Source organism: Podarcis pityusensis, assembly GCF_964106645.2.
Source record: "Podarcis pityusensis genome assembly, chromosome: 2".
Classification (NCBI taxonomy): domain Eukaryota; kingdom Metazoa; phylum Chordata; class Lepidosauria; order Squamata; family Lacertidae; genus Podarcis; species Podarcis pityusensis.
Window position 1 is genome coordinate 14901913 of NC_138029.1, and position 26658 is coordinate 14928570.

General features: G+C 45.5%; 1 long non-coding RNA gene across 2 annotated transcripts; it reads left to right on the forward strand.

Moving 5' to 3' along the window:
- Nucleotides 1-205: 205 nt before the first annotated feature.
- On the forward strand, nucleotides 206-25948 carry LOC308471152. 2 transcript variants are annotated; one of them, XR_013982714.1, is made up of 4 exons: nucleotides 206-375; nucleotides 2881-3019; nucleotides 11251-11440; nucleotides 25681-25948. It is a non-coding gene; the product is annotated as an uncharacterized lncRNA (long non-coding RNA). The 2 variants fall into 2 exon arrangements; XR_013982715.1 differs by having other exon boundaries at nucleotides 11254-11440.
- Nucleotides 25949-26658: the final 710 nt, after the last annotated feature.

Sequence of the window (26658 nt, forward strand, 5' to 3'; positions counted from 1 at the left end):
AAAGCCCCCAAGTCTTTCAACACAGAGATGATGCTCCAGTACTGTACCTAGATGAGAAGTTCAGCCGCCCTGTACCACTCAGGTAGCTTTATCCTGCGCTTACGCCCATACTCTGAGAAGTCCAACGAATTGTTTTCGTCACAATGTACCTGTTATTACAAGGCATGTAAAATATACAAGCGGTACTCCAGAATCATCAAAATAAGTACAGCACGCAGCAGGTGCCTCAACTTGCGGGACCTTATTAACTTCGCAGGCTGAGGAAGGAGTTTCTCTTTGAAACTGGGATCAACGGGCTCCAGTCCTGTTTGCTACAGCTGCTCCGACGCTTCCAATAATTCTTGCTTCGGAGATAATGAAAATATATCATTAATTGTAAGACGTATTGTACTTATTTTGATGATTCTGGAGTACCGCTTGTATGTACTACATGCCTTGTAATAGCCGGTACATTGAGACGAATACAATTCGTTGTACTTTGCTTGCCATATATTGTGTCTTTGTATACTGGCCCGAACCCCTGGTTTTTCTATTTGTGTATGTTTTCATACAGCGGGTTCCTTATTTTTGTGCAAACTCTGAGAAGCGCAGGCCGGCCAGTTCCTCGGGAAAGGCGCGGAGTCAACTTGCGCTTCACGGTTTGGGGCTTTAGGAATCTCACGTTCATAGTTAATACTTTTATATTTCCTAGTTATTTAACTTCTCCCTAGACGCCTTTCTCTCCCGCCGCCCGCCACTTCCCCAACAGAAGCTCGGTTCTTCTTCTTCTGTTTTATTTTATTCCTTAGTTTGGGCTCTAATTAATTTTTTAAGTATCTTTTTATTCCTCCTCCTGCTGGGAAATGGTTCTAGTTTAGCCCTATATACTTTTCTCCCCCTCCGTTTTTTCCCCCTTTTCGCCCTATCTGGAGCGGCGGTTCAATAAATAACTTTAATGAGGATGGTTTAATTGCTTTTGGATGCGGACTGCAGACGAAACGTTTGGCTGAATTATTTCTTCGGGAGGAGAGTCTGAGTTTACTTTCCTTATCCAGGCTGCCAAAACTGTCTTCATAAATACTCTCAATCTTCTCTCTCTCTCTCTCTCTCTCTGTTTAAGTGACTCTGGCGTGTGTGCTTGGAGGGGGTGGGGAGATCATTGGAAAGATGCTTATCATTTTTTTCTTTATTTACCATTCCCCATTCTGTTCTGGAAGACGCCTCTAACCTGAGAAATGTATTCCATTTGAAAGTTTCTTTTCTGAGCCTGAGACTCCTTAATCAAGAATTGCCCCCCACCCCCGTAATGTTAATCCTCCCACCCTTTCGTCCTTTTCACTCCCTTTTCCCGCCTAATTTTAAGTTCCGCGTAAATCCAGCAAAATAAACATGTCAGCTGGGGAGACTAACAAGTCAGGCCGCCGTGAGTAACTGCCCTGCCGATCTGACAAATACGGTAGATTATGAGCCGGAGTGCGCCATCCATTTGAGAGAGACAGAGGGACTGAGTAGGGCTCCCTGTTGGCTTGGGAGAGAGAGGGTAGCTTTAAAATTGATGGCTCTGTGCGGCCCGTTATTATTAATAATAAAACGTCTCCAGCCTGGTGAGTAATCTTGAAAAGGGCTTTTTGAGTGGCGGGCTCTGAAATGAGTTACCGCTTTCCCACGGGACGCGGGCTGAATCTGGGAACTGGAGAATTCGTAGGACCGGAAGGAAGAAAGGAAGATCCTATATGTACTAAAAGCGAGCTGCCTTATCCAGTGGAGGATGGTCCATTAGGGCATGTGGGGCGCCTGCCCCACCAACTTCCGTCGTCCCTCAGTCAGCCCACACCTGCCTATTTTCTCTTTTGCTGTCAACTTCCACTTCCTCAGTTTCTGTAAAACTCAAGAGCAGGCATAGGCAAACTCGGCCCCCCATATCTTTTGGGACTACAACTCCCATCACCCCTAGCTAACAGGACCAGTGGTCAGGGATGATGGGAGTTGTAGTCCCATAACATCTGGAGGGCCGAGTTTGCCTATGCCTGCTCATGAGGGAGGAGGATGCCAAACTAGAATTAATTGGCTGTGCTCTCTGGTGCCACCTAATGGTAGGCTCCCTGTCTTCCTCCCTACCGGGTCTAGTGGACACCAGCCACCATTGCAGTTATCCTAGCGTGGATTCTTATGCACCCCAAAAGGCATAATCTTTGCAGAAGGAGGAGGTGTCTGCAGGCTTAGGAGAACCCAGGGAGAAGTGGCAATGCTTAGTGGGTTGGGAACACTGACTGGCTATGGAAGGAGGTTAATGGAATGGGGTGTCCCGGGAAAGGGCATGGTTGGGTGGAGCCCAGAGCAGGAGTGCTCCACACAGCAACATTATGTTGCATGACTATGGAGGCCCAAATTAAGGTCTGTTGAATATCAGGGAAAGTGGGACATGGTATTGGGTAGAGAGGAAGAAAAATGCATTAATGGACAAACATGGACAAAGGTAGCCTTTCAAACATTGGCGGTTTAATTGATCAGGACTAGAATATCTGCTTTACTTAAACCAGCTAAGGGAAGTTCAGGGTCTTCACCATTGGGAGACAATGAAAGGTTGGCATACTACCACACCATGATTTACAGGATTGCAACTAACCTTCAGTAGAAATTATTATGTCAGGCCCTTAGAGAGAGTCATTAGGTGAATGCAGCACAATTCAATAAAATCTACTCAGAACTAAGTCCCACTGAATTTAATGGGGCTTAACTCCAGTTAAGTGAGCACAGGATTTGTGGGAAGATGTGCAGGTAAATCAAAAATGCATGATTGCTAGATAGTCATATCCTCTAAACTTCTGTGGCAGAAGGGGAACAACACAAACTTAATATATCCTTCTTCCTGTTGCTAAACACTCCTTTTCTTACCTCCAGTGGGGCAGGATGTCTGTTAGCTCTCCTCCAAAGAACACACTCAATTTTGAACTGGACTATGGACTTCCGCGACCTTTACGGATTATTGGCTGCCTGGTTTTCATCACTGTAACTGTTGAATCCCGGCAAAACGTTTGAGGTGAGTAAACCTTATATTTTCTAGTTAATAGTCAGAGAGTGATTTCTTTGCTAAAAGAGAAACATAAATGGGAGAAGATAATAATCTAAGTCGGCCTAAAACATCCTTGGGTATCATAATTGTTATAAAAGGTTATGCAACCTTGGCCTAATAGCTTATAGAGAGATAAGCTGCACACAGGTGGTGATTTTAAGTCTGCTGAAATAGCTATGTGCATTTTTATGCAAGTGAGAAAGGGTAAAGATAATTAATAAATAAGATATCATCTCCTACTCATCTAAGTCCATCCAACAGGATTGACCCTGGATTCCCATGACACTGAATGACAGTCAGTTGCTACTGTTTTTAAACAGCAGATGGGAAGAAAAAAAACCCGGAAAAGGAGAAACAAGGCGCAACTGTCCCTTTCTCTATCTGCATTTTGGTCCCAGATTAGGATGCGTTGGTTTTTTCAGGCCTATGGAAAGGAATAATGTGAGACCTAGACAGCTGTTGGGTTGTTTGATCTTCTGATTATCTGATGCTTTGGGTTGGTTGTGGTTATATTTGTTTTATCTTTTGTTGGTTTTATGGTCCTTGTATTGATTTGTGCAATTTAATAGATGGTTGTGCACCACCCTGGGAATGTTGGGGGTCGAAGGACCGAATACAAGTGTCATTTATTCATTTATTCATTCAATTTATACCCTACCCATCCTCCCAAGCAGCCTGGGGAAGCGATAGATAGATAGATAGATCCTTCACTTTGCTGGTTACGTCAATTCAGATGGAGGTCAGAGTACTGTAGTTCACTTCAGTATGCTGAAGGCATTGCTTAAAAAAACAACAAACTACAACAGTGTAGTCATTAATAGTTTAAGGACCCTTGGGTCTTTTATTATTTTTTAAAGTATTGTTCAAACTGTGTCCAGGATCTGCACACCCACTGAAGGGACTTTTCACCTCTTTAGTAATACATAGAAGACTGCTGAAGTCAAACAGGTCAATCCCCATAGAGTTATGGAGGGGAGATAATTCAGGAGTAGCCAACATTGTGCCCTCCAGATGTTTTGGACTACAACTCCCATCAGACCTGACCATACTGGCTGAGAGTGCTGGGAGTTGATAGTCCACAGCACCTAGAGGGCACTGCATTGCTTACCTGAGTTAATGAAAGGAACAAACGCGATCAAAAGGTTTAGCTTGGAGCCAGGCAAAAACATTCCTTTATAACCAGGGCTTTGGCTGATTAAACACTGTGTGGTTTTTAAAGGTGTTTGTGAGAGATGGGGGTATTGGGTTGTGTCTTTTTCTGTCTGTCTGTTTTTATTATGATACGTATTTTGTGTTTTCATGCTGTAAACTGCCCTGTAACACCCCCCCCGTGATCTTCGGATGAAAGGCAGTATATAAATTTAATAAAAAATTAAAAAGGTTTGGGACATTTGCAGTGCAATCATGTCTACTCAGAAGTCCTAATTAATTCAATGGGGATTTCTCCTGGGTAAACGGGGTTAGGTTTGGTGCAGGAGACTTCAGTTCTAAACATGCTTACTAGGAGGCCTATTTAATACAGTGGTACCTCGGGTTAAGTATTTAATTCATTCCGGAGGTCTGTTCTTAACCTGAAACTGTTCTTTACCTGAAGCACCACTTTAGCTAATGGGGCCTACTGCTGCTACTGCGCCGCCGCTGCACGATTTCTGTTCTCATCCTGAAGCAAAGTTCTTAACCTGAAGCACTATTTCTGGGTTAGCAGAGTCTGTAACCTGAAGCGTCTGTAACCCGAGGTACCACTGTACAGTGAGATTACCTTGAAGTCAATATTGTTACAAAAGTCGGGTGTTTCCCGCTCTCTCTGCCAAACAGTGGCCAGAGCCCATGGGGTTCCATGCACTCCCTCAGGGTTTGTGCTCCATCGGAGAATGGAAGATGCTGCGGGGACTGCCGTAGCTTTAAGAAATTTGGTGTATTCACATATTTACACCTTCAGTGTGCATGGAGGCAGTCCAGATCTTACAGCACGATCATCTCAAGAGGGGTTTGTCTCCTGCAGCAGTCCAGTCGAAAGCATCTCTCCATTCTCCTGTTCCTAAACACCAAGCCTCTTTTATTCCGTTGCATTCTCGTGGTCAGGTCTTTTGATGTTTTGAAGTACTAATGACTAATCTCAGGAGTTTGCTGAGTTCATCAACACTTGTAGGATTAAGGACTGGTACACAATTAGGACAATTACATAGTTTAACCAACTTCACATGCTAATTGCTAATGCTCAGAAGTAGGTACACGCCATCCAGTACACATGAATCTTGATCACATTCTCTAAGCCTGACACAGTCTTTACACATAAACATCTCACACCCCTTGCATAGCCTCCTTTCTAATACACATTGAGACGGTCTTATATCCCAGTTATACAAGTTCTAATTAAATCCTCATTTACTAAACCTAAACATTTAGCCACAGAGCTATCACAATATGAATAGGATAGCACTGTTACAAGAGTCCCGATTGTCCGGGAATATAAAACTGAGGGATTGAGCGGAACTGCCTATAGAAAAAGGAGGGAGAAACTCCTAGGTAGTTGTCAATGGAAGTGGGATGAGACGCTCTCCAATTGCCCTCCTACTCCCAATATCAAATCTCAATGGGTTTGTTCTTTCCCAGTCCAGGGAATCTGTTGGGACACACAGACTTCTCGAAATAGCAGAAGGAGGCGGCGGTTTCATCGTAAAATGAGAGCCGGCTTCTGAGCCAATCGACCACGGAGTCACCCTGAGGCTTGGCTCCGGGTTGACTCTACTTGGCGAAGGTTTCTTTCACTAGAACAAACAGCTCGTTCTCCAGTGCCAGCTCCCTCCGCCTGACAGCTCAGCTCTCCCTGGAGGAGACCAGGGCGCTAGTTCAGATGTCAGTCGGACCAACATTCTGCAAACTCCCAGATGAAGGAAAAAGGCATTTGTTTTGCTTGTATTCTTTTCAATCCTTAGGAACCCAGGAAGCTGCCTTATGCCGAATCAGACCACAGGTCCCTCTAGCTCAGTATTATCTATACAGTGGTACCTCGGGTTACAGACGCTTCAGGTTACATACACTTCAGGTTACAGACTCCGCTAACCCAGAAATAGTACCTCGGGTTAAGAACTTTGCTTCAGGATGAGAACAGAAATCGTGCAGCGGTGGCGTGGCAGCAGCAGGAGGCCCCATTAGCTAAAGTGGTGCTTCAGGTTAAGAACAGTTTCAGGTTAAGAACGGACCTCCGGAACGAATTAAGTACTTAACCCGAGGTACCACTGTACACTGATCGATAGTGGCTCTTCAGGATTTCGAGCAGGGCTTTCCAGCCCAGCCTTACCCGGAGATAACCAGGCTCGAACCTGTAGGCAAGGCAGTTGCTCTGCCACTCAGCTACAGCTCTTCCCCAAGAACCTCAGGGAAATTATGGCAATGCGAAGAGAACAAATATTTTGAAGCAATGGACTTTGTGCGCAGGCCAATCTCCTTGTTTAAAGCAATAGTCACTCCGTGAGCTGCTACCAGTGATTTCGTACGCCAACCAACCAACCAACCAACCAACCACATGCGTTCTGATTACTCTTCAGCTTCCTTTCCCTTCTTTAAATCACATCCCTATTCTTTGGGGGACTCGTTCTTTCTATCAAGAGAAAGACAACAGAAGAAGGCAATTGTGAGGAAAGGGACTACAAATAATGTGATGATAGTCTATTATGTGGTCACATTTAGCCCTCGTTTATGAGTGCAAGCAAATTTCTGGGCTCTCTGGCTCACTCTATGAAGTCCTTTTGAAACAATCTACCCGAAAGATAAAATAAAATAACTAAGGAGCACTTGAGCGTTTGAATTTTTATTTTCTATATTTGTTTTGGTGGGGAGACGATGCGGAGGATACGAGATAGATTTATAAAATTACGGACCGAGAGAAGCGAAGGAAATCTCTCGAACCCCCCCCCCCAAAGCCCACTTTTATTAAAAGTGTGTGCGTTGTTACTAGACTTCGAGCAACGCAATGAAATTAGTTGGAAGAAAAATCTGAACTACCCAATACAATTGTTTCTGTGGTTGATGGCCATCATTTTTAAATGGCCCTTTAAAAAACCAGTTTAAGACAAACCCATGAAGAGTAGAACTATCAGATGGCATGGCTGTTAACAGTGAGGGATACGTGTTCAGAGAGAGTACGTATATCCCAAACAACAGGTGAAGGCGATCGTATTCAAATCCTGCTTGTAGACTTCCAGGAAGCAGCTGGCTGGCACGGGGCAACATAGAAAACTGCCTTATACAGTAATGAGTCAGAAATTGGGGACCATTTGCATGCAGGGCAGATGTTTTACCACCGAGCTATGGGACTTCGCTGTAGGAAGAGGATGCTCAGTGAGATAAACAGACCTCTGGTCTGTTCTAGCAAAGCGGGAGTGAGGTGGCGGAGACTTACTTGGGCTCCAAAGGTGTAGCGGTGGTGGTGGGAGGGTCAAGGGGATCGAAGATCTGCGACTATTTCTGCAACTGGGTATCTGTCTCCAGCGTCCTATAGCCACTCAATCAACGTGAAAAGGGAGCTTTCTTCCCACTCTTTGTGCTTAATGGAGCCAATCAGAGAGAAAGGAGACGAGTCAGCTGCTGAGGGTTATTCTGGGCAAGGTGTGCGCAATGAGAAGTTGTTCCATATGCTCCAAAGCTAAGCATTTAAGGAACACTGAAAACACAAGGTGCTTACATGTCAAGAATACAAGTGCACAAGTTCTGTACAATGGAACTTCAAGAGAAACATCATCTAAGTCCTCTGAAAAAAGTTATTGGACTACTCCAAATCATTTGCCCATGTTTGTGCACAGAAAAGAGTAGATTAGGCTGAAAGGCAACTCATGAAGATCTGCACTGGCCATTGCAACGCGCCCCCAATTATCACTATAGTATAACTGGAAGATCATTGTATAATCTTAGAAGGGGGTGCGGCTGTGAGGTTGTGTGGCTGTGACTATCATGAAATGATCCTTCACTTCTGAATTTGCCACTATGCCACTGCAAACAGTAAAGTTTGCTGTATCTGAGGTGCCTCTGGTTGCAGTCGTGTCTTAGGCAACTTGAGATTCTGGACTTCATAGCCTTCCCCACCCACCCTTCTTGAGATGGAAATGTGTAGTTCTTCACTTCTTTCTAAGTGTGGTTAGCCAGCCCTGCTGCGTTGGAGGGTCCTGCTCGTTCTGCTGAGTGGGACTATGAATTTCTACCCTCAAGTGGTGTCCTGATGGAACCACGGCTCTGCAGCGCGTGGATAGTTGGGAATGAATTTGACATGGCTCGAAAATGCCAGGAGGAGTATCTCTCTCACCCCGCCGCCTTGTACAGTATAAGGCTGCAAGCCTAACCCCATTTACCTGGGAGTAATCCCTATTTAGTTCAATGGGACTTACTTCTAAGTAGACACCATTAGGCTTGCAGCCACAGACACAAACGTTCCTCTTCTGGTGACACATAGGTCTTTTGATCACTGCAGATGGTGACAGCAGTCACGAAATTAAAAGACGCCAGCTTCTTGGGAGAAAAGCAATGGCAAACCTAGACAGCATCACCTTGCTAACAAAGGTCCGTATAGTTAAAGCTATGGTTTTCCCAGAAGTGATGTATGGAAGTGAGAGCTGGACCATAAAGAAGGCTGAATGGATGCTTTTGAAATTATGGTGTTGGAGGAGACTCTTGAGAGTCCCATCGACTGCAAGAAGATCAAACATATCCATTCTGAAGGAAATCAGCCCTGAGTGCTCACTGGAAGGACAGATCCTGAAGCTGAGGCTCCAATACTTTGGCCACCTCATGAGAAGAGAAGACTCCCTGGAAAAGACCCTGATGTTCGGAAAGATTGAGGGCACAAGGAGAAGGGGACGACAGAGGATGAGATGGTTGGACAGTGTTCTCGAAGCTACCAGCATGAGTTTGACCAAACTGCGGGAGACAGTGGAGGACTGGAGTGCCTGGCGTGCTCTGGTCCACGGGGTCACGAAGAGTTGGACCCGGCTAAACAACAACAGGTCTTTTGACACTGTGTGACACCCCGCCTTCCCTCAATACACACTTGCAACAGCAATACAACGCAATCTTGTTTCCAGGACGAGTTTTGCTTTCCTTCATCCAAATCGCATTGCAAACAAACTGGAAACAAAAGGGGCCTTCAAGGAAACTTAATGCCCCAAGGGAAGATACTAGGATGGGAAGGTAGCCCACTTGGCAAAGCCGTAGGCAGCTGGAGGAGCAGGGGCCCTGCGCCAGGATTTTGCATTCTTGCCACTGGATGCAGTTGTGGGAAGCCACGAGTGAAAGTATTTTATGGGATAAGACCGCTCGTTACATTCCCGCTGGGATATTGAGGCGAGAAGAGGAATGAGTCGTGTAGCCCCTTTTACCAATATTCGTATTATTATTTATTGGATGTATACCGTGCACCTTTCCGCAAGGAGCCCAGGGCGGCAGTGTACATACCAAAGGTGCCATCTCCCTGGGGCCCTGGGTGCCCGAGCACGCACAAAATTCCCCATGAAGGGGCTGGGCACCCGCAAATTTTGATGTCAGGGCCGTGCACGCTGCATGGCACTCACGGCCCGGCCACTCACGGCCGCGGGGGCCAAGCTGGCACTCCTGGTACCACCCACTTCTAGGTATATAGCAGGGGTCAGCAAAAATTTTCAGCAGGGGGCCGGTCCACTGTCCCTCAGACCTTGGGGGGGGGGGGCGCGGACTATATTTTGAAAAAATATATAAACGAATTCCTATGCCCCACAAATAACCCAGAGATGCATTTTAAATAAAAGGACACAATCTACTCTTGTAAAAACACGTTGATTTCCGGACCGTCCGCGGGACGGATTGAGAAGGCGATTGTGCCGGATTCGGCCCCGGGCCTTAGTTTGCCTACCCATGGTATATAGGACTGGGACCGTACAGTACAGTGGTACCTCGGGATAAGAGCTTAATTCGTTCCGGAGGTCCGTTCTTAACCTGAAACTGTTCTTAACCTGAAGCACCACTTTAGCTAATGGGGCCTCCTGCTGCCGCTGCGCCGCCGCTGCACGATTTCTGTTCTCATTCTGAAGCAAAGTTCTTAACCCGAGGTAATATTTCTGGGTTAGCGGAGTCTGTAACCTGAAGCGTATGTAACCTGAAGCATATGTAATCCGAGGTACCACTGTATCTTACTGCCTGGCTAAATGCCCGCCCCCGCCCGCTGAAATATCTTTTGCATTGATAGGTACTAGCAAGTCGAGAAGCTACAGGGGTAAGTAAAGAGGGGCAGAGTCCTCTATGCTTGAAACTCTTTGAAGGCTCATCTTTTTCATCAGCCACGTGCTTCAGGCTTTCCTGTTGAAGTCAATGGGAAAGTTGGGCTGGACTCGACTCCCTACGCTAGCAGCGGACGGGGAGGGTTTTACGACCCGCCAGCCTGTAGGTTATAAATAACGCGCCGTGCACGTGGTTCGAAAGAGCCCATTTCAATAAAATCCAGCGCGGTGACAAACGGTCAAGGATTAAAATGAATAATATATGCCGGGCTGTATAAAAATTACAGTCTTACAAAACCAGCCTATAAATTTAAATTTCCGCTCTAGACTAGCGTGTGTGTGTTTGAGCAGCTCCAAATTGTTCCTTGACAAGACCAGCCTTGGCTTAGGAGCAGGCAGTTATCGCTAACAGAAACACACATTTGTCCTGGGGGATGTTGCTAGGACGTCCTCAAACACACACCCCTTTACGTGTGAAGTGGAGTTGGGGTCACCAAGGCTTCTGCCACCGCAACTTTACCAGTTTTTAAGGTGCCGCAAGATGTGATAGCGCGGGCGCATATCACGTTTACTCAAAAGTAAATCCCATTGAGTTCAATGAGACCCACACTCAGAGAAGTGCGGGTCGTGTGTAATACAACTCCATATGCCTGGGAGTCAGCCCCGTTAAATTCACTAGGACTTACTTCTGAGTAGACACGTGTAGGACCCCCGATGCTCGTGTACATTTACTTAGCGTGAAGGGATGGGGAGAAGAAGGGCCAATCGTTAAATAAATGTCTGGCGACTGTCGGGTCCACTTCCGAAGAGAAAAGGAACTCTGCCAGAAAACGCGGTGGGCTGGAGAGACGGAAATGTTGGCAACGGTATTCTGTTCACCTCCTCCCCCAACCAAATACAATTTTGTCCTTGCTTTTTGACCGGTGGGAAGAATGTTTTGCATGAAACATCCACCAGAAGACAGGTGGCTCCTGTGACGTCACAGTGTTAGTCAGGCAAGAGGATGACGCCATGTCTCGTCTGATCTTACCACTTACCGGAGAAGGATGAAGGAGGAGAGAGGCTAGGCTGCAGGATGCTCGCCCGGTCCTCCACTGATGCAGAGAACCTGGACTCGAGGATGCTATGACCAAACTTTTCCTGAAAGGTTAGCTCTCCGTTGCTTTGACGATCCTTCATTTTTGCTGATGTTAATTTGTGTAATTGCATGCCTATGCTAATGAAGACTAGTTTTGAACGACGGATCATCAGAGGGATTAAAAACTGGTCCAAGCGTGAGTTTCTCTTTTGTTTACTTGGAAACTAATCCGGGCTAGAGGCTGTTGATTATGTAGCTCAGGGTGTATATTCCAGTTAAATTACCGTAACATGGAATAGAGGAGGGCCCTGATTCCGTGTATAAAGGTGTCCTTTATAGAGAGCCAGTGTGGTGTAGTGGTTAAGAGCGGTAGTCTCCTAATCTGGGGAACCGGGTTCGCGTCTCCGCTCCTCCACATGCAGCTGCTGGGTGACCTTGGGCCAGTCACACTTCTTTGAAGTCTCTCAGCCCCACTCACCTCACAGAGTGTTTGTTGTGGGGGAGGAAGGGAAAGGAGAATGTTAGCCGCTTTGAGACTCCTTAAAGGGAGTGAAAGGCGGGATATCAAATCCAAACTCTTCTTCTTCTTCGAATCGCTGGAATACCAGTTGTTGGGAATCACAGTTGTTGGGAGAGTACTATCGCCCTCATGGCCTGCTTGTGGGCTTCCTATTGTGGGCTGGCTTGTTGGCCACTGGGGGGACAGAGTACTGGACTCAATGGGCCTGATCTAGCAGGTCTCCTCTTAAGACAGATAAGAATGACCTGGAAGCAAATATCAGATTTGAGGAGCGTGCGGCTACCTGTTTGCGTTTACATACCGAAATGCAGTCGCGTTATTTTTTGCTCGATATGTCACAGGGCTCAGGTTAGGCCCTCTCGGAGTCAAGAACGCTTTCAATCTTAGTGATTTCTTAGGAGTCAAAACCGATTAGTTGTCTTTGCAAAGACTTATTGATGCACTTGTGAATGGTTTCTGCATAGTATCCGGGCAGGGGCTCATCCTCCCATTCTCGATGTGTTTAGCCGTCTACATCACGTCTCAACCCCCACCCCCCGGAGTGTTCTCATACACCTCTCTCTAGCAAATTTCCGGAAGGCTCTGTGAGCCTCAGCTCCCTGATGCAAAACATGAATTGTTGGTTTGACTGCATTTTAAATATCCCACAGTAGTTAGGCTTCCCAAGAAACCATAGGCAGTTTATTTTATTTTATTTTATGTATTACATTTATATACCACCTTTATCTTCTAAGGATCTCAAGGTGGTGTTCACACGTGTATCTACATAACTCTATTAAGTTAAGCCAAGTTTACCAGCTGGTGCACAAGTTTACCAGCTGGTGCACGCAGACAAACACATATAACTTCAGGAATATATTCCCGATAAATGTGAACTGACATCATCGTTAAAAAGCGTTGCCATTTGTTCTGTTTGTGGGCTTCTATCTGTGATGGCCTATTCACACGCATGCAAGTTGTCCTTTCCTGTTGCACGTGTGAAGGAGCTTCACGTTTCACTTTTCTCTCCAGAATGTGGCACCCCCTATATCCGGGCTGCAGCTGTGCTTTCCAGAGCTCTCTGAGTCAAACATTTTTGACGCCACGCTTTGAGGTGGATTACATGTGCACATTTATCACTTGAAATTTCTTAACTCAGTAGTTCAACTGAATATGTGAATTACTTCCTCTTAAAAAACGTTGTGTTCGAGGTACTGTAATGTGAGAAGATGGAAAACCAACTTCGGTGCTTCCTTAAGGCGTTTGGAGGAAAGAAGGGATATAAATGTAATAATACATTTTTTTAAAAAAGTTCTGCTGGTAATGGTAATGACGACTGTCCCAGACATGTTGCCTGCTGTTTATGGCTAGCCTCTTCTTTCAACAGCCAATGATGGCATTAAACAGGCCTGACAGGCTTGCATTCTTTCAAACTCGGTCATGTTTTTTAAAAAGGACCATATAAACAATGCGTGCCATTGTTCTTAATATTTTATCTCGCACCATTGTTATATACGGCGCTTCGGAGAGTCATATAAGCAAAAGGCCAGATCTCTGCCCCAGGGGAGATTACAGTTTAAACCGCAAGAGGCTAGGAAGACTATCCGGGAAAGCAATTACACTTACTTGGGCATGTGGACTAAAGGAGTGAAGGCAAAATTTGCAGAATGTAAAATGTGCATACCAACGGGAATTTAGAAATATCTGCAGTAGGCATTCCAAATATGACTATATTCAGCTTAATTATGTTACAGTGGTACCTCGGGTTACATACGCTTCAGGTTACAGACTCCGCTAACCCAGAAATAGTACCTTGGGTTAAGAACTTTGCTTCGGGATGAGAACAGAAATCGTGCAGCGACAGCAGGAGGCCCCATTAGCTAAAGTGGTGCTTCAGGTTAAGAACAGTTTCAGGTTAAGAACGGACCTCCGGAACGAATTAAGTTCTTAACCCGAGGTACCACTGTATTCCTTGTGATTGATTAGTTTCAAATAATTATGCAATATAGTTTTAATTAATTCTGCAACTGGTTGTTCCTTCTGCCCTCTCTTCGCATAAGGAAAGCAAAACAAAAATAGCCTCTGTCCTGCCTCTGGGTTACAGGAGGATGGGTCCATTCCTGCCAGATTAAACAAAAGGTGGGCTTCATTCCAGAGACGCGAGTTTCTTAATTCACCCTCCTACGGTCCACGTTCTGTTGCGGAGTCAGTAGAGGAACTTGAGTGAGGAGGGCAGGAGTTGCAAAAGCAACCCCTCCTCTACTTGACATGGGAGCTAACATGAAACAAAGACGCGCTGGAAATGAATTATTATCATGCTTTTTTCAAATTAACCACGTTGTTTCCTCATTGGAGTGGCTTTTTGTTGTTGCTGCTTGTTTTTGTTTTCACTTTAAAAGTTCAATCTGGCATCAGGATGTCATCAATCTGCCTTATTATCGCCAGTCAATGAAATACACATTGGCTTTTATAATGTTGCTTCTGAAGCAAACCGAGATACACAAAAGCGGCGGGATTCAAGTAGCAACCAATAAAAAGTTACTGGTGCCGGGAAGCGGCAGACGGGTTGGAAGTGGGGAAGGGGCGCGGGGGGGGGGGGGGAGGAGAGACAGGGCCGGCGAAGATCTGCGGTCACTGTCTACCATCTGCGGTTCGGGTGAGGAGGAGGACGATGACGTCAGCGCCCTCTCAGCATCCTATTAATGCCTCGTTTTAAAAGGCCGGAATGCCGCCTCTGAGTCGGAAGGGGGGTTGCCCCCCACCCCACCGCCAGTCACGTCCCTCCCTGATACACGACAGAGATAATGAAACCCAGGACATAGGCAGCTGCGCTGCTTTACACCGAGTCAGAGCAACTGATCCATCCCGTTTAGTGTTGTCTGCACTGATTGGCAGCTGCTTTCCAGGGTTTCAGGCAGGGGGCATTCCCAGCCCCACCTGGAGAAGCCAGGGCTTGAACCTGAGACCTTCTGCATGCTTTGGTGTTGAGCTGCAGCCTTTCACCACCAGCTTTTTTGAGCGGACAGTTTAGAAACAACCAAGCCGTGCACTAAGATTCTTGGGAGTGTTATCCCTCTCCCAAGTTTTAGGATGCTCTTAGGATGCTCTCTTATACACCCACAAAGCCCTGCCCACTACGGACAGGTGTGGTAACACAAATTCTACCAGACATCTGCATTATGAGCAGTTAAAAAAAACCCTAATCATCCTCAGCACTTGGCAGGGTAATTCAGAAGACCAAACTACCCTGGGATGAGAGAACTCGTTTTATAAAAGGAAATGGTACCCCTGACCGTTAGGTCCAGTTGCGGATGACTCTGGGGTTGAGGTGCTCATCTCGCTTTACTGGCCGAGGGAGCTGGCATACAGTCATGTGGCCAGCATGACTAAGCTGCTTCTGGCGAACCAGAGCAGCGCATGGAAACGCCGTTTACCTTCCCGCTGGAGTGGTACCTATTTATCTACTTGCAGTTGACATGCTTTCAAACTGCTAGGTTGGCAGGAGTAGGGACCGAGCAAAGGGAGCTCACCCCATCGCGGGGATTTGAACCACCAACCTTCTGATCGGCAAGCCCTTAGACCACAGCGGACGGGGGGGGGGGGGACGGACACCTCAGTTGGAACCCAAATGTGGCTCTCTAAGCCTCTTTCTCCCCAAGCCATATGCCTTTCACTGGCCTCCTTAAGGGCTTTTGCCTGGCTGCTAAGTGTCCTTGAGCTGTGACGTTGCCATCTCTCTGGATGAAGAGATCTCTCTAGACAGAAACCTCTGGCTTCTGTGTGGCTTACTGTAGTAGAAAGATAAGAGTCACACCTGTCACTCTGCTCACTTTTACCTGTATGGGTTCAAACGTTTTCATGTGTTCATACGTGAACGCGTCAGACATGGAGCCACCAGAGTACCTCACTTGCAGTGACCACGAAAGCAATGCAAATACTTCTTGTTCACGGGGCCTTGTTCATACATGCATGATTGACATGAAATACATCTTGAGAGACCTTCCTCTGCTTTGGAGAGACCCAGGAGTAAGCTCCATGGATTAAGGGTGGCGCTGTGGGTTAAACCACAGAGCCTAGGACTTGCTGATCAGAAGGTCAGCGGTTTGAATCCCCGCGATGGGGTGAGCTCCCGTTGCTCGGTCCCTGCTCCTGCCAACCTAGCAGTTCGAAAGCATGTCAAAGTGCAAGTAGATAAATAGGTACCACTCCGGCGGGAAGGTAAACGGCATTTCCGTGCACTGCTCTGGTTTGCCAGAAGCAGCTTAGTCATGCTGGCCACATGACCCGGAAGCTGTACGCCGGCTCCCTCGGCCAATAAAGCAAGATGAGCACCGCAACCCCAAAGTCGGCCACGACTGGACCAAATGGTCAGGGGTCCCTTTACCTTTACCTAAGCTCCATGGAACGTAGTGGGACTTACACCTGAGCAAGCACGCGCAGGCTTGCACAGTTGGTAAGCTAGAAGCCAACCTTGTGCAGACCAGTAAAGTAGCCTATAAAGAAGCCTATATGTGAGAGAGAAATAGGGAGAGAAATAATTGAAGGAGGGACAGCAGGGAAAAATATATGCCGATGTGAAATGTGCAGGCTTCTGTAAGAGAGATCACAAGACGAGTAGTACTGTAATAACAATTATGACTTTATTTATTTTATTTGTAAAATTATTTATATGCTGCCTTTTGGGTCCCAGCCCAATATCATAAAAGCTCAATAAATACAGTCATCTAAAGCAATCAAAATTAACAAAGGCATCATCATTAACAAATATTTAAAAGGCCAGTGAAAACATTTACAAAGACTAGTAAAAGACTTACTGCACTCTTCAGTATGCCAGGTGCCTCACAATTCTTAGCCATTTGGTTAGAGGCATACATACGTGTGGTAGGTGCATTTTGTAAGACAGTGTTCGTGGAAGACAATCTTACTCGGGCTACGAGTGAATGCCAAAGGAGAAGAAGAAGAAGAAGAAGAAGGAGGAGGAGGAGGAGGAGGAGGAGGAGGCAGCTGTGGAACAAGGAAGCCAAAATGATTTTGTTATCTAAATATGGGGCTCCATTTTCTTCTGTCTGCTCTGTGTGAATTCTGGCACAGAATCTTCAAACAAATGCTCTGGAAGAGGCCCACTGAAACATGTGCAACTCCTTAGGAGCAAACAGCTTGAAGATGATAGCCAGAATTGATAAGTAGAAGTTTGGTATAGAAATTGAGAGTAGATAGAGAGAAGACCCTCCAAGACCATCTAGATCAGTGGTTCTCAACCTGTGAGTCCCCAGATGTTGTTGGACTACAACTCCCATCATCCCTAAGCTCTGGCCTTGCTAGCTAGGGGTGATGGTAGTTGTAGTTCAACAACATCTGGGGACCCACAGGTTGAGAAAGGCTGCTCTAGATGGTCATTTAACCTGTGCTGACCTTCCTTAGGCCAAACTACTATGCTTAGGGTTGCTGACCTCATTTCCTTCTCCCTCCTTCTCCATGCCTCTCTCTTGAGGGGAAACATCAATTTTCGGATCTCTCTCCATCCAAGGGTGGCAATTTGAATAAAATATGGGGGGGGGGCAAGTAAGCCCCATGCTACATAATCATTCAGAAGACATGGCACATGCACATTTTTGGAATGGCAATGCCCATCAACTTGGGGGGCCCTTGGCCCCCTCAAATATTTTATTTTACGGGCCAAAAGGACCTTGGCTGCTAGGAGTTGACTCCTAGGTCTCCCTCCATGCTGCAAGAACAAGCAGGGCCTGTTAGCTAGAACTAGGGACCTTTCTTATCAGATATGTATTTATTGTATGTATGTATGTATGTATGTATGTACAGTGGTACCTCGGGTTACATACACTTCAGGTTACATATGCTTCAGGTTACAGACTCCGCTAACCCAGAAATAGTACCTCGGGTTAAGAACTTTGCTTCAGGATGAGAACACAAATCATGTGGCGGCAGCAGGAGGCCCCATTAGCTAAAGTGGTGCTTCAGGTTAAGAACGGACCTCCAGAACGAATTAAGTACTTAACCCAAGGTACCACTGTATTGGAGAACAGCCTTTACCAAAGGTGTCATGGACCACCATGATCAACTCCCACCCAGAAACCTACGTCTCCATTCTGGAAGGCCGTGTGGATCCAGAATTGGCCTCCACAGTCACTTATGGACTCACTGTTAAGACCGTGTTCATGGAAGACAATCTTACTTGGCTACGAGTGAGTGCCAAAGAAGAAGAAAAGGATTTCTTGCAATGAATGTAGCTTTCTTATTTTCCAAACTCAGGGTCTCAGTGTGATTATACCCAGGGCAAAGTGTGCTCCTCCAGCAGGAATTTCAGTTTTCAGTTCAGCATCAGCCAGCATTTTAACTCCAAAGTCCAATATCTTATACGCCCCCACACAAGTACATACTGAAATTTTTAATCCTTAACATCATTTTGCATTCATCCAGTAACCTATACATTCCTTTCAACTGCTGCCAAGAAGCATAAAGGGTGTTCTGCCCCTACAGGGGTCAGTTATTTAGTGACAGCAATTCTCTGTGTTAGTATTAGGTAGAAGGAATAACAATGCTTCCCCTTTAAGGAAATATAGTGCTTTCTCCCCTTTTTAAGACCCCAAGGCAGGTTGGGAAATGTAGGCACAGCCATAGTCTACTTTCTGTTGGCTCTGCCAGAGAGCGGGGGTGGGGTGGGGGACCTCTGGCAGTGGCCAAAGCAGGAAGTAACCTCCCTTCCTCCTTCGTAATCTAGTAGCAGTCTAGTTATGGCAAACCCAAGAAAGGCGAACTGATTTCGTCCTTACTGTTCAATCTGGAGATTTCTCTCTTTTTCTGTATAGTATTAACAAAACTCCACAAAGCTCTCATACATAGATTTACTGAAGATAATATAATCAAGGCACATGTAGAAATATTACTCCCATTCCAATAGGCTGTTGTATGGTTCTGAATGAAGGTGATTAGAAACTCTTTATGAAGTTCTCTGTGGAGCTCTGTAAAGATGAATTGAGCCAACAGTGTGAAGTGGAATTTCCAGGGTTCAAATCCTAACTCAGCAATTGACTCAGATAAAGGGTCCTTAAGCAAGCCATCGTTCTTCTCAAAGGAGCCAGCTCCTAGGGACCAAAATCCAAGGTTCCTTCTCTCCCCTAATATTTTTTTTGAGAGGGCCAGCCCCCCCCCCCAAGTTAATGGACATTGCCATTCAAATGGTGTGTGCACACCGAGTCTTGTGATCGATTATGCTGGGTGGGGCTTATCTCAGTCCCTCCAATATTTTATTCAAGTTGGCATCCCTGGTTTGTTTAGTCTTGGCTGTGGGCCACAACCCCATACACATGTACCTGGGAGCTCAACACAACTTATGAGGAAACATGTATGAGGTATTACAAACCTACCTTACAATTATTCTAATGCTTGTTGAAATCAGAAGTGAAGTGATTCAAAAATTTAAAACGTATTTTGTAGATGTAGAGTTTTCCTGTTATCAAAGAAGACTCTAACTAGCTTTTGAAGGATGAAATATATATTTTATCCACTGAAACGAATCAAAAAGGGGCAGGGGCAGTGGAGGTTAGGATACACCAGGGTGCATTAGCTGGAGTTACATCTCTTCTCAACAGTAAATAAAAATTAACCACACTACCCTTTTAAAAAAAATATGAAATGTCTTCAATGCAGTTTTCTAAAGGAAGTTAGCTCTCTCTCTAGCAAAGAACATTCCTGACAAAGGAATGTTAGTGTGTGTGATAACCTGTCCCCAGATCCAGAAAGTGCTGGTGTGAATTCTAACACTACATAAAAACTTGGCGTTTCTCAGAACTCCCCATAAAATGAATAAAAGAATTGCTACCCCCAATTCATCTGCAGCTTTACAGTTTTTGCAGCTTCTAGGAATGACTCAGCAAATCTTCCTCCATTATCTCAGTAACTGGAGCTTCAGCTGAAAACTCCAGTCTCTAGACACCCGTGTCAGCGACACCTGACGCAGCAAAATCATATACTGCCGAGTCATAAGTGATGGTCCGAGGAGTCTGAACTGAGGGCGAAATCCTGATCCATTAAATTTAGTGGGATCGCCATTAGCTTTAATGCGAGCAGGACTTCAGCCAAAGTGAATTAAAGTCAGTCGAAGGATAATGTTTTCGTTGATGCAGCACAATATTTGTGGTGTTGATCTTGTTTCCTTCCCCCACCTGCAGTACTGGAATTACGACGAATTCATATCATCTACCAAAAGATTATAAATATTGAGTGCCGTCCTCCCCCTACCCACCAAGCCTCAACCTTCACCGGTTCCAAATGTGTGACCCAGATGTAACCATTTCCATTTACACCTGGAGTGTTGAAGTAGACTAGTTAATTAAATACAAACTAAAGCAGAATTAAACAGCTGTAATAGCGTTATCTCACAATAAATCTCTCCCAAGAAATAATCGAGATCCAATCCCGCTGGGAATCTTGTATCTAACAAAGTATGCAAAATATGTGTCTAACTTGGTCCCCTAGTTTGGAAATAGAGACCCCCCAAATAGTTTATTAGCTCAAGGAATAGGGGCAACTTAGTGGGAGCCCCAACTTGTGGGCTTCCCAGAAGCACATAGCAGGCCACTGTAGAAAAAAGTTCTATCAAGTTCAATAGAGTTCCTTGCCAAATAAGTGTGTACTGTACAGGACTGTGGCTTTAGAATACATCCTTATACATACCTGCCCAGGTAAATCCGTATAGAGATGTAGCCTCAACCTGATCCAGCAGGGTTATTTTTCTTATTACCTTTATATTGACCCTGTAACGTTATAGACTCTTTAGAGTCCCATGGACTGCAAGAAGACCAAACATATCCATTCTGAAGGAAATCAGCTCTGAGTGCTCCCTGGAAGGACAGATCGTGAAGCTGAGGCTCCAATACTTTGGCCACCTCATGAGAAGAGAAGACTCCCTGGAAAAGCCCCTGATGTTGGGAAAGATGGAGGGCACAAGGAGAAGGGGACAACAGAGGACGAGATGGTTGGACAGTGTTCTCGAAGCTACCAGCATGAGTTTGACCAACTGCGGGAGGCAGTGGAAGACAGGAGTGCCTGGCGTGCTCTGGTTCATGGGGTCACGAAGAGTCGGACACGACTAAACAACTAAACAACAACAACGTTATAGAAGGTAATGTAGAAAATGGACCCAGATCTCCAGGTGCTATGGCAGAAGGTTGATCCAGATCTGGATGATCCACTCCCAATTGTTTAAGGATAGCAATAACAAACAGGCTCTTTCCACCCCCTTTCTCCCCTAAATCAAGTTGCTGAAACAAATACAGGAGTGCGGTGCGAAAGGATTGTGAGCTCAGCGCTTGAACCAATTCCTAGGCTGAGTTTAAAACGGCATCTTGTCCCTTAATTATGTTTCTCTTTCCCTCCCCCCATTTCACACCTGGCTTGGGTTGGTGGATCTCGAGGTCCTGGTTAAAAAACGAAACAGATCCGTTAATACTAAAGGTTTGTCCGCACCTACCACGCAGGGCTGTTGCACGGTTTACTCTACAGCAAGCTGAGGTCCATGAAATGCTCTGAGCCCTGGAACTCGCTATATAAAATTATTGAAGGATAACTAAACAGCATCGAATGTACTTTGAGACGTCGGCGCAGAATACGTCCTTGTGCTTTTCTGGTTTTTGCAGCCCCGCTGCTTTCCAAAAACAGCCTCCGCAGAAGGAGGGAAGAATCATTTGTCCGACTCAATCGCTCTGGGGCTAAGCTTTACTCGGGGCTCAGGGCACTGGCTGGAATAAGGTGAACTAGCTCTTTATTCGTCAGGTACAGAGAGCTCCACGCGCTAATCAAAACTGTGTTGAAAGGCTCCCTTTGGAAACAGTACGCTTTGGGCTCAAGGCCAGTCTGGATTTGACGCAATGAAGGATTGCAACGACGGTCGCTTCCAAGTTTCAACATTCAGCAGGGTTGCAAAAATTATATAAAAAATAAAAAAATTAAAAATTAGAGGTAATCCCCCACCCCCGTCAGGAACCTTTACAAGGGAGAACAGCCACCCCGCCCCAACAATCATGGATTGGCTTTTAATTACTACGGGGCAGGCTGAGTTTAGAAAGCGTTTGGGGCTGTGACAAGGACGATCGCTTTCGGCCTTGTTGCTACAGCCAAAAGAAAGGATTTATGGTGATGATTCATTTATTCTATACAGCACCTTCAAAGTACTTGGCGTTATGTAAGAAAAAGAAAAAAATAGCTGTCCGCAGTCCCGAGGAGTTATCAACCTAAACTATGAAAGTAGGGCAGGTAGGGAAGAGAAGATTACTTTCTTCAGGAGAGACTGGTTAGGAGGAGATCCTTTCTAAATATGCAGAGATATTCTATTATATGGGTAACTTCTCATGTGGGTAGCTGCTTTGAGCAGGGTCAGATTTAGGTTTGATGTGGCCCTAAGCTCCTGAAGGTAATGGGGCCCTTTATATGTCCACATATAAATTGTCCTTTGTCCACATCAAATTGTCACTGTTTTTTTGTGTTGAATATATGCTGCATGGTAATTTATGGACCTAGTAGGTATCTAAAGCCATTTGCACATAACAAAATATGTATTTTATCAAAGTAATTGTTGAACTGAAATACAATTAAGAAGTATATTAATAGTGAAGGGATGCGGGTGGCACTGTGGTCTAAACCACTGAGCCTCTTGGGCTGCTGATCGGAAGGTTGGCAGTTCAAATCCCCTTGACGGGGTGAGCTCCTGTTGCTTGGTCCCAGCTCCTGCCCACATAGCAGTTCGAAAGCACATCAAAGTGCAAGTAGATAAATAGGCACTGCTCCAGTGGGAAGGTAAATGGCGTTTCTGTGCGCTGCTCTGGTTTCACCAGAAGCAGCTTAGTCATGCTGGCCACATGACCCGGAAAAACTGTCTGCGGACTAACGTCGGCTCCCTTGGCCAGTAAAGCAAGATGAGCGCCACAACTCCAGAGTTCATGAATGGACTTAACTGCCAGGGATCCTTTACCTTTTTTATATTAATAGTGAATTTTTTGGGGGGCCCCCAAGAGAGTGGGGCCCTAAGCTATAGCTTGTTTAGCTTATACTGTTTAGCATAAATCCAGCACTGGCTTTGAGCTTCCTGGAGCTGTTAATAGTTAATAATTTATTTTATTTACTATAGCACACTAGTGGTTCTCTTGTAGCAAACAGTCTGGGAAGTACTGGATTGTGGGCTTAAGCCAAAAACCTTACAGGAAAAAGTCATGTTTGCTATATTCCCCCTTCCTCCGAGGTGACCTACATTCCAGCCTGCCATACATGGCTGCAACCAGGGGTTTAGGGATCCTTTTTGTGGGGAATGGAGGTCTTGCCCTGCGACTGCAAAACTCCAGGCAGGGTGGGATCTGTCACACAGCTGGCAGGTGGGCATACATCCTGGCAGAACACGAATGGTGCAGGCTGCTGTAGGATAAAGCAGGCATAGGCAAACTCAGCCCTCCAGATGTTTTGGGACTACAACTCCCATCATCCCTAGCTAACAGGACCAGTTGTCAGGGATGATGGGAACTGTAGTCTCAAAACATCTGGAGGGCCGAGTTTGCCTATGCCTGGCATAAAGCAAGGTTTGCCAATCTTTGCCCCTCCAGATCTTGCTGGACTCCAGCTCACAACATTGCTGACAGCAGAGCATGATGGCTAGAGCTGATAGGAGTTTATCAATATCTGGCAGTTAGCCCAGCCCCCTTTCCAGGTATAAAGCAAGGCAGGTGACAGTGACCTCAGAGAAGATGCCACAAAATATAGCATTTGTTGTTTAGTCATTTAGTCGTGTCCGACTCTTCGTGACCCCATGGACCAGAGCGCGCCAGGCTCTCCTGTCTTCCACTGCCTCCTGCAGTTTGGTCAAACTCATGTTGGTAGCTTTGACAACACTGTCCAACCATCTCATCCTCTGTCGTCCCCTTCTCCTTGCACCCTCCATCTTTCCCAACATCATGGTCTTTTCCAGGGGGTCTTCTCTTCTCATGATGTGACCAAAGTATTGGAGCCTCAGCTTCACGATCTGTCCTTCCAGTGAGCACTCAGGGCTGATTTCCTTAAGAATGGATAGGTTTCATCTTCTTGCAGTCCATGGGACTCTCAAGAGTCTCATAGTCAAGGTCATTGAACCCAGGATGACTTCAGAGTGATCTATGCTGTGATTTCAGAGTGATCGACTTTGCTTTAATCTGCACAGAATGGCAGAAGTGTATATGTTGCAGTTCTGTGTATGCTTAATGTACTTGACGACGCATTGCTCTTCTGGATTAATTAGTGGTACAAGTTTGCACATATATATGGCTTGGAACAACTGAGCAGAACTTTGTAAGCCTATAAAATGATTTCAACAAAGCAGGGGTGGTTTGCTTTTGCACCACTGGAACTGAATGCATTTCTAGCCATGGGCTAGAAGAATGTACTTGCCACACAATATGCCCATGTTTCTCACTGGGAGAGGTGTCTACAAAATTCAAATTTTCTCCCATAGTTAGTGGGGTACTGCAAAGGCCAGACAAATTGCTGGTGGGAGCCAGCGCGTTATGGTGGTTGGATTATTGAGACTGGGACTTGGAGGACCAGGGTTTAAATCCCCACTCAGCCATAGAGCTAACTGGGTGACCTGGGGCCAGCCACTATCTCTCAACCCAACCTACTTCACACGGTTGTTGTGAGGATAAAAGGGAGAGGGGGAAAACCATGTATGCCCCTTTGAGCTCCTTGGAGGAAATGTGGGGTATAAATGTAGTAATCAGAGCAGCAGTAGTAAATAACAACAACAGCAACTACAAATGACTTGTGGGCTGCAACAGGCTTTGCCTGACATAAAAATAAAACTGCGTAATTATCCCAGAGAATTCAAATCTCAAAACAAAAGTATTAGAAAAAATATGCAGATTCACACATTGCAAAATGTACTTTAAAAACAAAAGCAACTTTCCTTCCTCTTTGTGCTCTCTCTCTTTAAAACTGATGAGTCCCTCCTCTGTTGGACATAGAATAATAATAATAATAATAATAATAATAATAATAATAATAAATTTATTATTTATACCCCGCCTATCTGACTGGGCTTCCCCAGCCACTCTGGGCGGCTTCCAACAAAATATTAAAATACAGTAATGCATCAAACATTAAAAGCTTCCCTAAACAGGGCTGCCTTCAGATGTCTTCTAAAAGTCAGATAGTTGTTTATTTACTTGACACCAGATGGGAGGGCATTCCACAGGGCGGGCTCCACTACCCAGAAGGCCCTCTGCCTGGTTCCCTCTCACTTGGCTTCTCGCAGTGAGGGAACCACCAGAAGGCCTTCGGCGCTGGACGTCAGTGTCCTGGTAGAATGATGAGAGTGGAGGTGCTCCTTCAGATATACAGAAGAAATTATTTGACTGTAAGGGTAAAACAACAATCCTGTGCTGCCTTGGAAAGTATTTGACTTGTACCCAGTGCTGTGCCAGCAGGGTTCAGCTATATCACGATGCAACTTCCATGTCTTCTTCCCTCCCCATAACCCCCAAAATCGGCTCCTGAAAGCCCTACTACCCTTCAGAGCTGATTTTGAGGGTGTAGGAGTGGGGCTGAAGGGGAAACGAAAGGAACAGGAGGTCCCAGCTTGTGTACACAAGCCCCTTGCCATGCAGCCCTTTTTATCCAAGGAATTTTTATTTTTTTACCTATCAACTTTTATTTCCCATTTTTCTTTATTTCTTTTTCTTGGGGAGGGAAGCACTGCATCTCCCCATAAGATGAAAGACCACATTGAAATGCAAAGCATGATGATGATTGCTATACTTTACTTTTTATATGCTAGGTGTTGCAACATTACAGACAACGTTTGAGAACCATAAATGCCCATGACTGCATCAAAAGAAAGTTACAAGGAGAAACCAATAATTATTGTTGAGCAAGAGAGAGAGAGAGGAAAAAAACCCCAACAGCTCAATCAGAGGAAGCGGAAAGCCAGCCAGTTCACTTTCCTCCTGTCATTTCTTCCCGGTATGTTCTTCTCTCCACCCCAACAACAACAACCCTCCACCTTCTTTTCTAATAAATTACCAGCCATACTGTTAAACACTTTACTGGCAGCCTTTAAGAGCATTCTGTCCCCTCAATCCCTAATGCTGTGCTATCTGGCAAAGGTGTTTTTAAACAGTGGACACTAACTGTATTGATTTTTTTGTGAACTTGGAGATGAATGATAAACCTGGGTAGCTGCAGTGATTTATGGCATTTGCTATATCAGGAATGCACTTTCATATTATGCTGTTGTGGTATATACAGTCTCGGTGAACGGAAGTGATTTTTCAGGCTAATGATGATGGTGGTGATGGTGCTTCCATCAGTAAACATGGAGTTTTGCAGAGGAGCATAAGCAAGGGCAGACAAAACAATAAATAAAAGACCTACAAGTAGTACTTTGTGGTACTTTGACTGCAGTCAAACCCATACTTTTATCAGGAGACTCTGATACAGTGGTACCTCGGGTTAAGTACTTAATTCGTTCCGGAGGTCCGTTCTTAACCTGAAACTGTTCTTAACCTGAAGCACCACTTAGCTAATGGGGCCTCCTGCTGCTGCCGTGCCACCGGAGCCCGATTTCTGTTCTTATCCTGAAGCAAAGTTATTAACCTGAAGCGCTATTTCTGGGTTAGCGGAGTGTGTAACCTGAAGCGTATGTAACCTGAAGCGTATGTAACCTGAGGTACCACTGTATTTGCTCCAATAGCTTAGAACACAAGGATCTCTCTCTCTCTCTCTCTCTCTCTCTCTCTCTCTCTGTGTGTGTGTG